Genomic DNA, 11,282 nt, shown 5'->3' with positions numbered 1-11,282 from the left:
TTTTGGAACTGTTGGAAATCAGGTGTGTGTTTTCCACTTAGAGCTCTTACCGCCCACATGTCTAGTTGTCCTTGGTCGCGTGCACCCTGGATGGTGAGGCTCAACAGACTTGCAAAGAGCTGAGGCAGTGACTCCTGGGACCCCGAGCTTGTCCTCTGGGAGCGGAGGGTATATGATCACTACTATCTGAAACCCGTTTTTTGTTTGGTTGTTTGTCTGTTTGTTTGTTTGTTGGGACCGTGACTGTAGTTATTCTCTGTGTGGCTCCTTCCTTGGTGGTCTCTCCCCTTTGCTTGATAAATGCCAGGCACGTGTTATCCTAAGTGGAATTCTGAAAACTCATGTGCTTGAGTCCCTGGTGGGAATACTTAGGATAACGTAAAGAGAAGTCAAGAGGAGTGGCTTTGGGCTGGGGACCACGGGTGAGGAGGGAATCCCAGAGAGAGACGTCCCGCTGTTCCTGTCCACTCGGACTTCTTCCGGCGTTTTCTGTAGCTGTGGCCAGGGTGGCGACAGACCCAGTGCCTTTCTAGGGCTCAGCTAAGCGGGGTCCGGAAATATATGAAGGTGGAGGGAAGAGAGAGTGAAATAAACGGCGACGGATAGAAGATACAGGTACGACAACGTCAAGCTGTGGTTGGTAACTCGAAGGCTGTGGCAGCCGCAGGCTGGGACCGCCCTCCATGTGGCACCAATGAGACAGAGCGTGTCGGAAAAACTTTGGGAAGCAGAGAGAATAGATCGATAATGACAGTAGAAGATCCCCCTCCGGGGCCAGTGCAAGAAGGGGTAGCCCTGTGGCCTTTTATCTACCGTTCAGCCTGAGTGGATCCGGGGTGACCTGGAAATTCAAACACAGGATTGTCATTACCGGTAATGGTACCAATCAGTTGGTGTTGGGCAAAACTTTTGACGTTCTTCTGTAATCAAAAATAGCATCATAGGCAATTTGATGTATGAAAACAAAACAATGGGGGCGCCTGGGTGGCTCAGTCGGTTAAGCATCCGACTTCGGCTCAGGTCATGACCTCACAGCTAGTGAGTTCGAGAGTTGCGTCAGGCTCTGTGCTGACAGCTCAGAGCCCGGAGCCTGCTTCAGGTTCTGTGTCTCCCTCTCTCTCTGCCCCCGCCCCGCTCACTCTCGCGCTCTCTCTCAAAAATAAATAAACATTGAAAAAACTTAAAAACCAAAACAAAACAATGACCAAATATAATCTGTTGAGAAAGAAAATCTTTCCCATCCGAACTTTATTGCAGCCAGGTATTTGAAAACACCTTGGGAACCGTGTGAACGGTCATTTAAAGTGCTCCCTGGGAGCGGGCATTAGGATTAGAGGGCTTCTTAGCAAACCAGCAATTTGGAGCTGAGGCTGCTTGCTGAGAAGTTCCACTCCAGCAAAGAGTCCCCCCACCCCACCCCCTTGGGCTGCTGTTAGGTAAGGCGTGCATTCCTGAGAAGCCTGGGGTGGGGGGGGCAGGGGGATGCAGGTTCCGATTCCCACGACTCCCATGATTCCCATGACATGCCCTGTCCTTTGCGAGAAGGTACCCTGGCTGTGCCCAGTTCTCTCCCCTCCTGAGTTCACATTCCCGGGGAACAGCAGAGCCTTGTTGGGGGGGGGGTCACAATGGGGAGTTTGCAGGGATACCGTGATACCCCATTGGAGTTTCCCTTTGAAATCCTTCTAAGGTCTGAGGCTGCAAATGAATCAGAGAGATCGCGTGGGGGGTGGGGGGGCACAGAGAAGGCATTCAGAAGCCCACACTTGTCTTCGCTGGCCCCCACCCTCTCCCTGGACGCCTGAGTGGCAGTTGGAACCACTGTCTCTCCCCCCCGCCCCCACCACCACCCTGCCCTTAACTATCTCTCCACGGCTGCCCTGGATTCCTCTCCACTCAGCCTGACGCTGTGAGATTAACACAACAAACTGTGCCACTACCCCTTCCTTAAAGTGCATTTCTGCATATTTCGGACATGTGTGCAGAGTTTACTGAACTGTCCAGACTTCCACGCCTCTCTGTGCAGAATATTCTGCGGGCAGATCATGGAGACAGACGCTGAATGGGAAGGCAGGGGGTGCCTTTTGTGTTTTTTTTACAACCCCCCTTCCCTTCTCCTTCTCACGTCACACGGATACCGTGCTCAGACCTCCTTCATTCCGCAGCCTTTCATGAGACCGACTTGGTTGGAGGTGCTGTGCCTGTGGGCTCGCTCTACCTGGAGGGGAGCCAGCTCTTCAGCAAAATAAGGTCTCCCCGAGTTACAGGGTTCAAGGTGCATATTCGTGAAGGTAGAAATTAGGCCCCTGTGCTGCCCCGTTACAGATGCGCGCAGATGGCCGTGCGACATGCTTTTAGCATGTGACTCTAGGTTAGGAAAACAAATGATGGGAGCGGAGTGGAGGCCTTTAGCTAGAAGCTGAAAAACAGTTTGGGACTTTTCTTTTTAGGAGGCTGGCAAGGCACTTAATATCAGACCCTGGAGACCGACGCTGGAAATCGGAAAGGCAACTTGACCGATAACCTCGATGGCTTCGTCCAACAAAAAGGACAAGACTGCGGGAGGGGCGATGGACGTGATATTCTTTATGAGCATCTGGCCCTCCTGGAGCTGCCTGTCTGTTCAGCACTGCTTTTATTTTGCATCCCCCACGAACGGGGAGGGAGTGTGGCATTCGCTCCTCTCGGCGCCTTGGGCGGCTCTGAGGTCTGGCTCATTCCACGACCTGGGGCGGAGATCGATTTTTTTTTTTTAATTTTTTTAAACGTTCCTTTATTTTTGAGAGACAGAGCACGAGCGGGGGAGGGGCAGAGAGAGCGAGGGAGACACAGAATCCACAGTAGGTTCCAGGCTCTGAGCCGTCAGCACAGAGCCTGACGCGGGGCTCGAAAGCATGAACCGCGAGATCACGACCTGAGCCCAAGTCGGATGCTCAACCGACGGAGCCACCCAGGTGCCCCGGAGAGATCTAGTTTTCATTCAGTTTCCCAAATAGTTCACTCATTTTTGGAGGAAAACCAACATCTCCTCTGTCAGTATATCCAGCCTTCCTTGATCCACGCGTTTGGCAACGATTAGCGGTCTGTTTACTGAGTTTGCGACTCAAGGGGGCAGGCAGGCTGGCATCCTCATGGGAGGGCTGGGCAGACCCAGAAGGGCCGGGGGCCTCGGGGCCCTGTGGCCTCCCCAGAGACAGAGCACCCTGAAATCCGGTGACACCTCCTGCCTGGAGTGACTTCTCAGGTCCGCAGAGAGCTCGCCAGCTGTCAGCCAGCTGGTCACCCAGGAGGAAGCCCCGGGAATGGAGAAGTGAGAAGTTTCAGCATTGTAACTAAGGGCACGGCTCCTCTGACCGTGGCCGGAAAACCACGAATGGAAAAAGAAAAACTGCTCCGAGAAACATTTGAGGACCTGCAGTGAGTGCACAGTGCTGGGGCTTGATTTCCTCCCCCGAATTATAACAAGCGACCCGTCACTTTTCTTTGTCACTGCAGAGCCTCTCCCCTGCCCCTCGGAGGTTCCAGATCTGACAACGGGCCTGGTTGAGAAGGGCAAGACTTCCAGGTCGTCTCAAGTTCGGTTTCCAGGAGCGTCTCGGTGAGTTTAGTGACTGCAGTTTAGCCGAGGACAGGAGTGGGACCCCTCCCCTGTGTCCCCGAGCCCGGTCGCGTTTCCAGGCCGGCCCCTCTGGTTCTGTGTGACCTTCGGAGTTCTGTGACGGCTCTGAGCTCTCTTTCCTCCGTCTGCAAAGTCTAGCCAATGGTGGCACTCCTGTCCCAGGCCCTTGTGAAGACTATATGACATTAGGTCCAAGAAGATCATTTGGTAAAGCCTTAAGGCATTGTTTCAATCTTTGGTTAACAAGTAACCAACAGAATCTCTCACATAGAGATGTCAGTGTCTAACCCCAAACTAACTTTCCCCCTCTCTTTTCTCACTTCTTCTTTTTCATAGAATCGTTACACATTTTGTGATTAGATTAAGCCAGTAAACATCTAGTGAGTTCTACAAGGACACTGAACTATACAGGTGTGGTTTGAAATGCTCCCAAGAACCTTACCATCTAGTGGGGACGAAACACACACACATATTAGAAGTTTTAAGTGGTACTCACGTCACATTACATAAAAATGTATAAAACATAAAGAATATTAAAATCGTATTAAAAACTCCCAAATGCACAATTAATTACTGTATTAGTTTGCTAGCTAGGGCTGTCATAGCCAAGTACTGCACACTGGGTGGCTTTTAGGGAACAGAAATTAATTTTCTCACGGGGCTGGAGGCTAGGAGTCCACGATCAAGGTCTTGGCAGTTTCTTCTGAGGCCTCTCTTCCCTGGCTTAGAGTTGGCCTTCTTCTCCCCGTGTCTTCACTTACTCTGTCATTTGTGCGTACCTGTGCCCTAATCTTTGCACAGAGGGACAGTAGTCATTTTGGATTAGGGCCCACCCTAATGACCCCATTTTTACTTAATTACCTCTTAAAAGACCCTATGTCCAAATGCAGTCAGTCTGAGGTGCTGAGGACTTGTAGTTCAATAGAAGACTTGTGGGGACATGGTTTGACTTTATAACAATAACCAAGTAAAGGGTGTAGACTAAGGATCCAGATGCTACCAGGGAAGTCTTGGTGAGTCACAAATGCACTTCCTACAGCGAGCCCAGATCCAAACATACAAATCCTTCTGTGCTTCTCTTGGTCATAGGCTGCCTGCAAATTAGTGCTACTTAAATGAATTGCCATCTTCTAGTTAAATAAATTCCGTAAAATTCCTAACATAGTGTTATCTCTATAGGATGTTGTCCCCCATATTCAAATCAAGGGAGCAAGTTCAAACAATCATTTGTGAATAAATGACTTTGCTTGTGAAAAGCAGTAACTAAGTTTATTGCAATTTAATTATTTTTCTCTCTCCCCTCACTCCCTCCCCTTGTTCCTTTGGAATGGGGATGGTCCACAGGCACGAAGACTTGAATATACGCAGGCCATAGTTATGACGGAGGCAGGTAGTCAATACCGACGTGGGGCGGGAGATATTTTGGGGAAACTCGGTGGTGCAGAGTCGCTATATAGATGAGGTGGCCCTGAAACTGGGGACCTGAACGTACCCGTATATCAGTAGATTCAGTTTCATCGGATTGTCACATGGCTGCACAGAACCTCTTGGTTGAATTTTACATAGTATTTCTGCAATAGTTCTACATAGTTCCGAATTGTGTTTTTCTACGTGTATGTACCACAATCTGTTTAAAAATTCAGGTCTTTTTTTTTTTTTTTTTTTTTTTTAATCTATGTCTCCACTGTTTTCAACTCTTTACTCAAAAGAGGACTGCAGGGAACATCTACATGATGAGTTTTATTTGCATTTAAATTCATACTCTTCTGTAGCCAGACTTTTTTTAGTATAGCAAAGTGTTATGCTCTCGGGACCTCTGCTTCTGCTGGTTAGTCATCAGGGTTCTACTCAGTGACTGAGGTGGGGTGGCTATTACACCCTTTTCTCCACACACACAGACACACACACACACACACACACACACTCTTCACTGACGGGTTTCTTCCGTAGGGGGACCCACGGCAGAAGGAAGGAACGACCAAGTCAGAGGCAAATTCAACTCTGGAGTCTGGAGCCCTTGAGTAAGCCCTGGGAGAATGGTAAAGGAAAACCTTTGAAACTCTAGGTAGCATTGAATCCAGTCAACAATAAGGGCAGTCTTGCTACAGAAGTAAAAGAGAGAGTTAAGGGAATTATTTCAACAGCTGCTAAAATCTCGAATAATGTAGCCACATCCCCTAATTACATTTTCTACAGTATCCATTTCAGCTTAAAGCCTAGTCTAGAACAACTGTTTGGGTTTTTTTTTTTTTCTTTTTGGATAGGTATGTCAGAGACAAGCACGGAATAGAGAGTGCATATTTGGCACCTGGTTTAGAGAATAAAGATTAAATACAATACTTTTCGACATGGTTTTCCCCTTTGTTTGAGTCAATTCCTAAATGTTAACAGATTAAATTCTGAAATTAATTTTTAGCTTCTAGCACTACTAGAAAATCAGAACCTCTCAGGTGAAAAGGTAAGTATTTCTGGTTATTGATTCCTTTATTTTTTGTTAAGCTAAAATATAATGGGAACTTCCCAGCTAATAGTGGAGCTCTGTCCTTGGAGCACGAAAAGTTGTCATAAGCAACATGTAAACGAATGGGCCGTGTTCCAATAAAACTTTATTTATAGACAGTGAAATCTGAATTTCATTTCATTTTCACTTGCCATGAAATAAAATACTTTTCTCCTTAAAAAAAAAAACAACTCTTTATGAATGTAAAAACCATCCTTCTCTGACAAGCCTTACAAAAAAGGTGGGGGGCCAGATTCGGCCCGTGGACCACGGTTTGCCGAGCCCCGACCTAGAAGAACGGAGGAATTTCAAATATCCAACCACTGTCTTTTGATTAGTTACAGGAAGTTGAAGGAGGATTGGTGTGTGATAAGTAAGATAAGGTGTGCCAGCCAGGGAGTGAAGCTTTCTTGCTGTAAGTATTTCTAGAGACTGGCGATAGCCCTAGCGAGTTCAGAACTGTTGTGTCCCTCCCAGGTTGTACTGTCTACTGCATGCTGGCTTTCAACAAGGGCCACAACATGTTTTGAATGAAAAAACACCTGCTTACGATGCTAACCAGACTCAAAGGCAGAAAGCGTAGCAAATGAAATCTTTCCATCCAAGCAGGCTTTTCCGGTAGTGAGACTAAAAAAGCAGCAGCACATACTGGTGAATCTGTTTTCACATTTGTAGTTGAGGGCATGACATGGTGACCCCACCTGGGAATGCGCTTCTACTCTGAGTGGCTATGCAGTAGAAGCTACCAGACCTCCCAAACAGGGAAGCTGTCTCCAGAATGTTTCCTGTAATGGACCCATAACTACCTTTAACCTTGAATCTCTCTTTTTGAAAATGGGATTTTAAATCCCACGTTGAAGAGTTGCTTAGGAAGTAACAGAAATAATACCTTGTATTTTCTTAGTGCTTTCACAATCCTACAGCATCATTTTCATCAACATCCCATAAATAGTTCTATGTTTTGAGACCACATGGTTTCTGGAACAGTGATAGGTGTGCCAAACCCTACAACACCCATGAGAGACTCTCAAGCAAAGGAGCTTCAGCAAGACCCTGGGCTGTCCACACAGGAATGAATGACCCTAAGACCGTTAACCACTCGATTATACCATCTCTTCACTTATCCTCCTGATTATTTTGTGGACCGGGAATTGTTATTTCCATTTTGAGGAGCAAAGAGTCGGAGACACTGAATCACTTGCCCAAACTGGATCAAATCGCCATCTTATGACCTCAAGCCCGATACCTACGCTTCTTTACGATTAAAACAATATGATCAGGAAGGTGAGGGTTCAGGGTTTAAAAATGAGAAGACAAAAAACCCTAACATTCACGCTTCTAAGTTAACTCGTTTGCAAGAAGAAGAAGATTTAAATGTACAAACCTTAAGAAGGCAGTTTTTATGTAACAAAAATAAAAGTCTCTCATTGGGGGGCTTGGATGGTTCAGTCGTTGAGCGTCTGACTCTTGATTTCGGCTCAGGTCATGATCCCAGGGTCGTGGGATCGAGCCCCACGTCGGGCTCTGTGATGAGCGTGGAGCCCGCTTGAGATTATTTTTCTCTCTCTTTCTCTCCCTCTGTCCTCTCCCTCTCTCACTCTCTCTCTAAAAATTTTCTTACTAACATTCCGACAAACATTTTTGTTAAATTGAGCTATAGCCGATGTACAACATGGTATCCGTTTTAGGTGTACAACATGATGATTTGATAGATGTACACATTGTGGTTACCATGAGCTGCATCACCACACGGATACAATCCTTTTTTGTGATGAAACTTTTAAGATCTACTCTCTTAGCACCTTTTTACTTATTTTGTTCTTTTTCAAAATTGAGAAATGATTAATATAACACATTACGTTAGTTTCAGGTGAACAACATGATGTTTGTAAAAATGGGGTTTTTTTCATGTTTATTTATTTTTGAGAGAGAGAAAGAGAGAGAGAGACAGAGTGTGAGCAGGGGAGGGTCAGAGACAGAGGGAGACACAGAACTGGAAGCGGGCTCCAGGCTCCGAGCTGTCGGCATAGAGCCCGACGCGGGGCTCGAACCCACAGACCGCTAGATCTTGACCTGAGCCGAAGTCAGACGCTCAACCGACTGAGCCACCCAGGCGCCCCCACGATTTGATATTTGTACATATTGTACAACCATCACCACGTTAAGTCTATTCACGTGTCACCACTGTTACAAACCTTTTTTCTTGTGATGAAAACCTTCAAGGTTTACTCACCGATTTTCAAATATGCAATATGCTATTGTTAATTATAGTCAACATGCTGTACATTAGTATATCTCTAGGACTTATCTTACCACTGGAAGGTTGCACCTTTGACCACCTTCACCCATTTTGCCCACCCCCTGTCTCTGGCACAGTTTTCTGCATCTATGAGTTTATTTTTAGATCGCACACACAAATGAGCTCATACGGTTTTGTCTTTCTCTAATTTCACTTAGCATAATGCCTTCAAGGTATATCCATATTGGCAAAAATAGCAGGATGTCCTTCTATTTCGATCCCTTCTAGGATATATCTCACATTTGTCTGTTGATGGACGCTTTGATTGTTTGCATATCTTGGTTACTGTGAATAACACTGCAATGAACATGAGGGTGCAGGTATCTTTTTGATATAGTGATCTAGTTTCCTTCTGATAAATACCCAGAAGTAGAATTGCTGGATCATATGTTAGTTCTATTCCAACATTTCTGAGCAACGTCCATATCATTTCCCAGAGTGGTTGCACCAATTGACGTTTCCACCAATGGTGCCCAAGTGTTCCCTTTACTCCAAATCCTCGCCAACACTTGTTATTTCTGGACTCTTTGATAATAACCATTCTAACAGGTGTGAGGTGATATCTCATTGTGGTTTTAATTTGCATTTCCCTGATGATTAGTGATGGTGACATAGTTTCATGTCCCTGCCGGCCATTGGACGTCTTTGGAATAATGTCTGTTCAGATTGTCTGCCCAGTTTTTAATTGGAGTTTTTGAGTTGTAGGAGTTCTTTATATATTTGGATATTAACCACTTACCAGACATATGCTTTGCAAATATTTTCTCCCATTCTGCGGGCTACCTTTCCATTTTGTTGGTTTCCCTTGCTGTGCAGAAGCTTTTTCGTTTGTTGTGGTCCCACTTATTTTTGATTTTGATCTGAGATCCAAAAAGTCATTGCCAAGACCTGTCAAGGAGTTTACCCCTATAAGTTTGCATCTGGTTTTATGTTTTCAGGCCTTATGTTTAAGTCTTTAATCCATTTTGAGTTGATTTTTGTGTATGGTAGAAGAAAGTGGCCCAGTTTCTTTTTTTTTTTTTTTTTTTTTTTGCATGTGGTTATCAAGTTTTCCCAATCAAGCTTTCCCATTGATTGAAAAGACTGCCCTTCTCCCATTACATATTTTTGGCTCCTTTGTCATAAGTTAATTGGCCACATATGTGTGGGTTTATTTCTGGGCTCTTACACTGTTCCATTAATCTAGGTATCTGTTTTTATGACAATACCATACAGTTTTGACTACTATGGCTTTGTAATATAGTTTGAAATCGCCGACTCTGATGCCTCCAGCTTTGTTCTTCGTTTTCAAGATTTCTTTGGCTATCCAGGGTCTTTTGCGGTTCCATAAACATTTTAGGATTATTTGTTCTATTTCTGTGAAAAATTCCATTGAAATCTTGATAGGGATTGCATCCAATCTGTACATTGTTTTGAAAAACATGGACATTTTAACAGTATTAATTCTTCCAATCCATGAGGAGAGGTATCTTTCCATTTTTTTTGTGTCTTCATTTTCTTTCATCAAGGTCTTATAGTTGTCAGTGTACAGGTGTTTTACCTCCTTGCTTAATTTATTCCTAGGTATTTTATTCTTTTTGGTGCAATGATAAATAAAAGTGTTTTCTTGGTTTCTCTTTCTGGTAGTTCGTTATTGGTGTATAGAAATCCAACTGTTTTTGCATATTGGTTTTTTATCTTGCAACTTTACTGAATTTATCAGTTCTAACAGGTTTTTGATAGAGTCTTTGGGGTTTTCTATATACGATACCATGATATCTGCAAATAGAGACAGTTTCATTTCTCCCTTTCTGACTCGGATGCTTCTTATTTCTTCTTCTTGTCTAATTGCTCTGCCTGGATTACCAGTACTATGTTGAATAAAAGTGTCAAGACTGGGTGTCCTTGTGTCCTTGATCTTACAGGAAAATCTTTCAGTTTTTCACTGTTGCATATGATGTTACCTGTGGACTTGTCATATATGGCCTTTATTATGTTGAGCTACGCTCCTTGTATATCTGGTTTGCTGAGAGGTTTTTTTTCATGACAACCATCTTTGATTCCTAATTTTTCCTTAAGAGCAATGATGAATACTAGTCTTTACTACAAGCCAGACACATAGAGCACTTTACAAAGTCATGTACATGAACTCATGTAATCTTCATGACCACTCTATGAAATAGGTGTCATTATTACCTCTGTTTTTCAGATGGAGAAACCAAGGCACAGAGAAAGAGGGTCCATTTCTAGACTCCTCTCTGTATCCTTATAGGTTTGGGGCATAGAGGGACCCCTGGTTTGGTAAGTCTCATTTGAGCAAAAGAGTACGAGAATTCTGGAGACGGTACCTGGGTTCAAATCCCAGCTACCTCATTTACTAGTTGTGTGAACTTGAACAAGTAACTTAGTCTTCCAGTACTTTAGTTTTTTGATCTGCAAAATGAGCAAAATACTATCTCATAGAGTTCTTTTTTGTTTGTTTTTTAGAAGATTTTTTTTTTAATTTTAGAGAGAGAGCCAAGGAGGGGCAGAGAGATAGAGAGGGGGGGGGGGGGAAGAGAATCTTAAGCAGGCTCTGCGCTCAACGCAAGCCCGAGGCAAAGCTCAATACCACAACCCTGAGATCATGACTTGAGCCGAAATCAAGAGTCAGACGCTTAACCGACTAAGCCACCCAGGCGCCCCTCTTGTGGAGTTCTTGTTATGTATTAATGAGTTAATATACACCGAGGTTTTAGAGCAGTCTCTGCCCATGGTGAGCACTGCATTATTTCGTTGACCACAGAAGAGGTTGGCTCTGTGGAGCTGTTTCCCAGCCCTGATGATAACTTGTGCTGATGTCATCCATTTTCTCGAGTCTGCTCCCTGTGATGATGGAGGGCTGG

The sequence above is a fragment of the Panthera leo genome, chromosome F2 (genome assembly GCF_018350215.1).
Source record: "Panthera leo isolate Ple1 chromosome F2, P.leo_Ple1_pat1.1, whole genome shotgun sequence".
In the NCBI taxonomy this organism is placed as follows: domain Eukaryota; kingdom Metazoa; phylum Chordata; class Mammalia; order Carnivora; family Felidae; genus Panthera; species Panthera leo.
Note: the sequence above shows the minus strand (reverse complement) of the source record.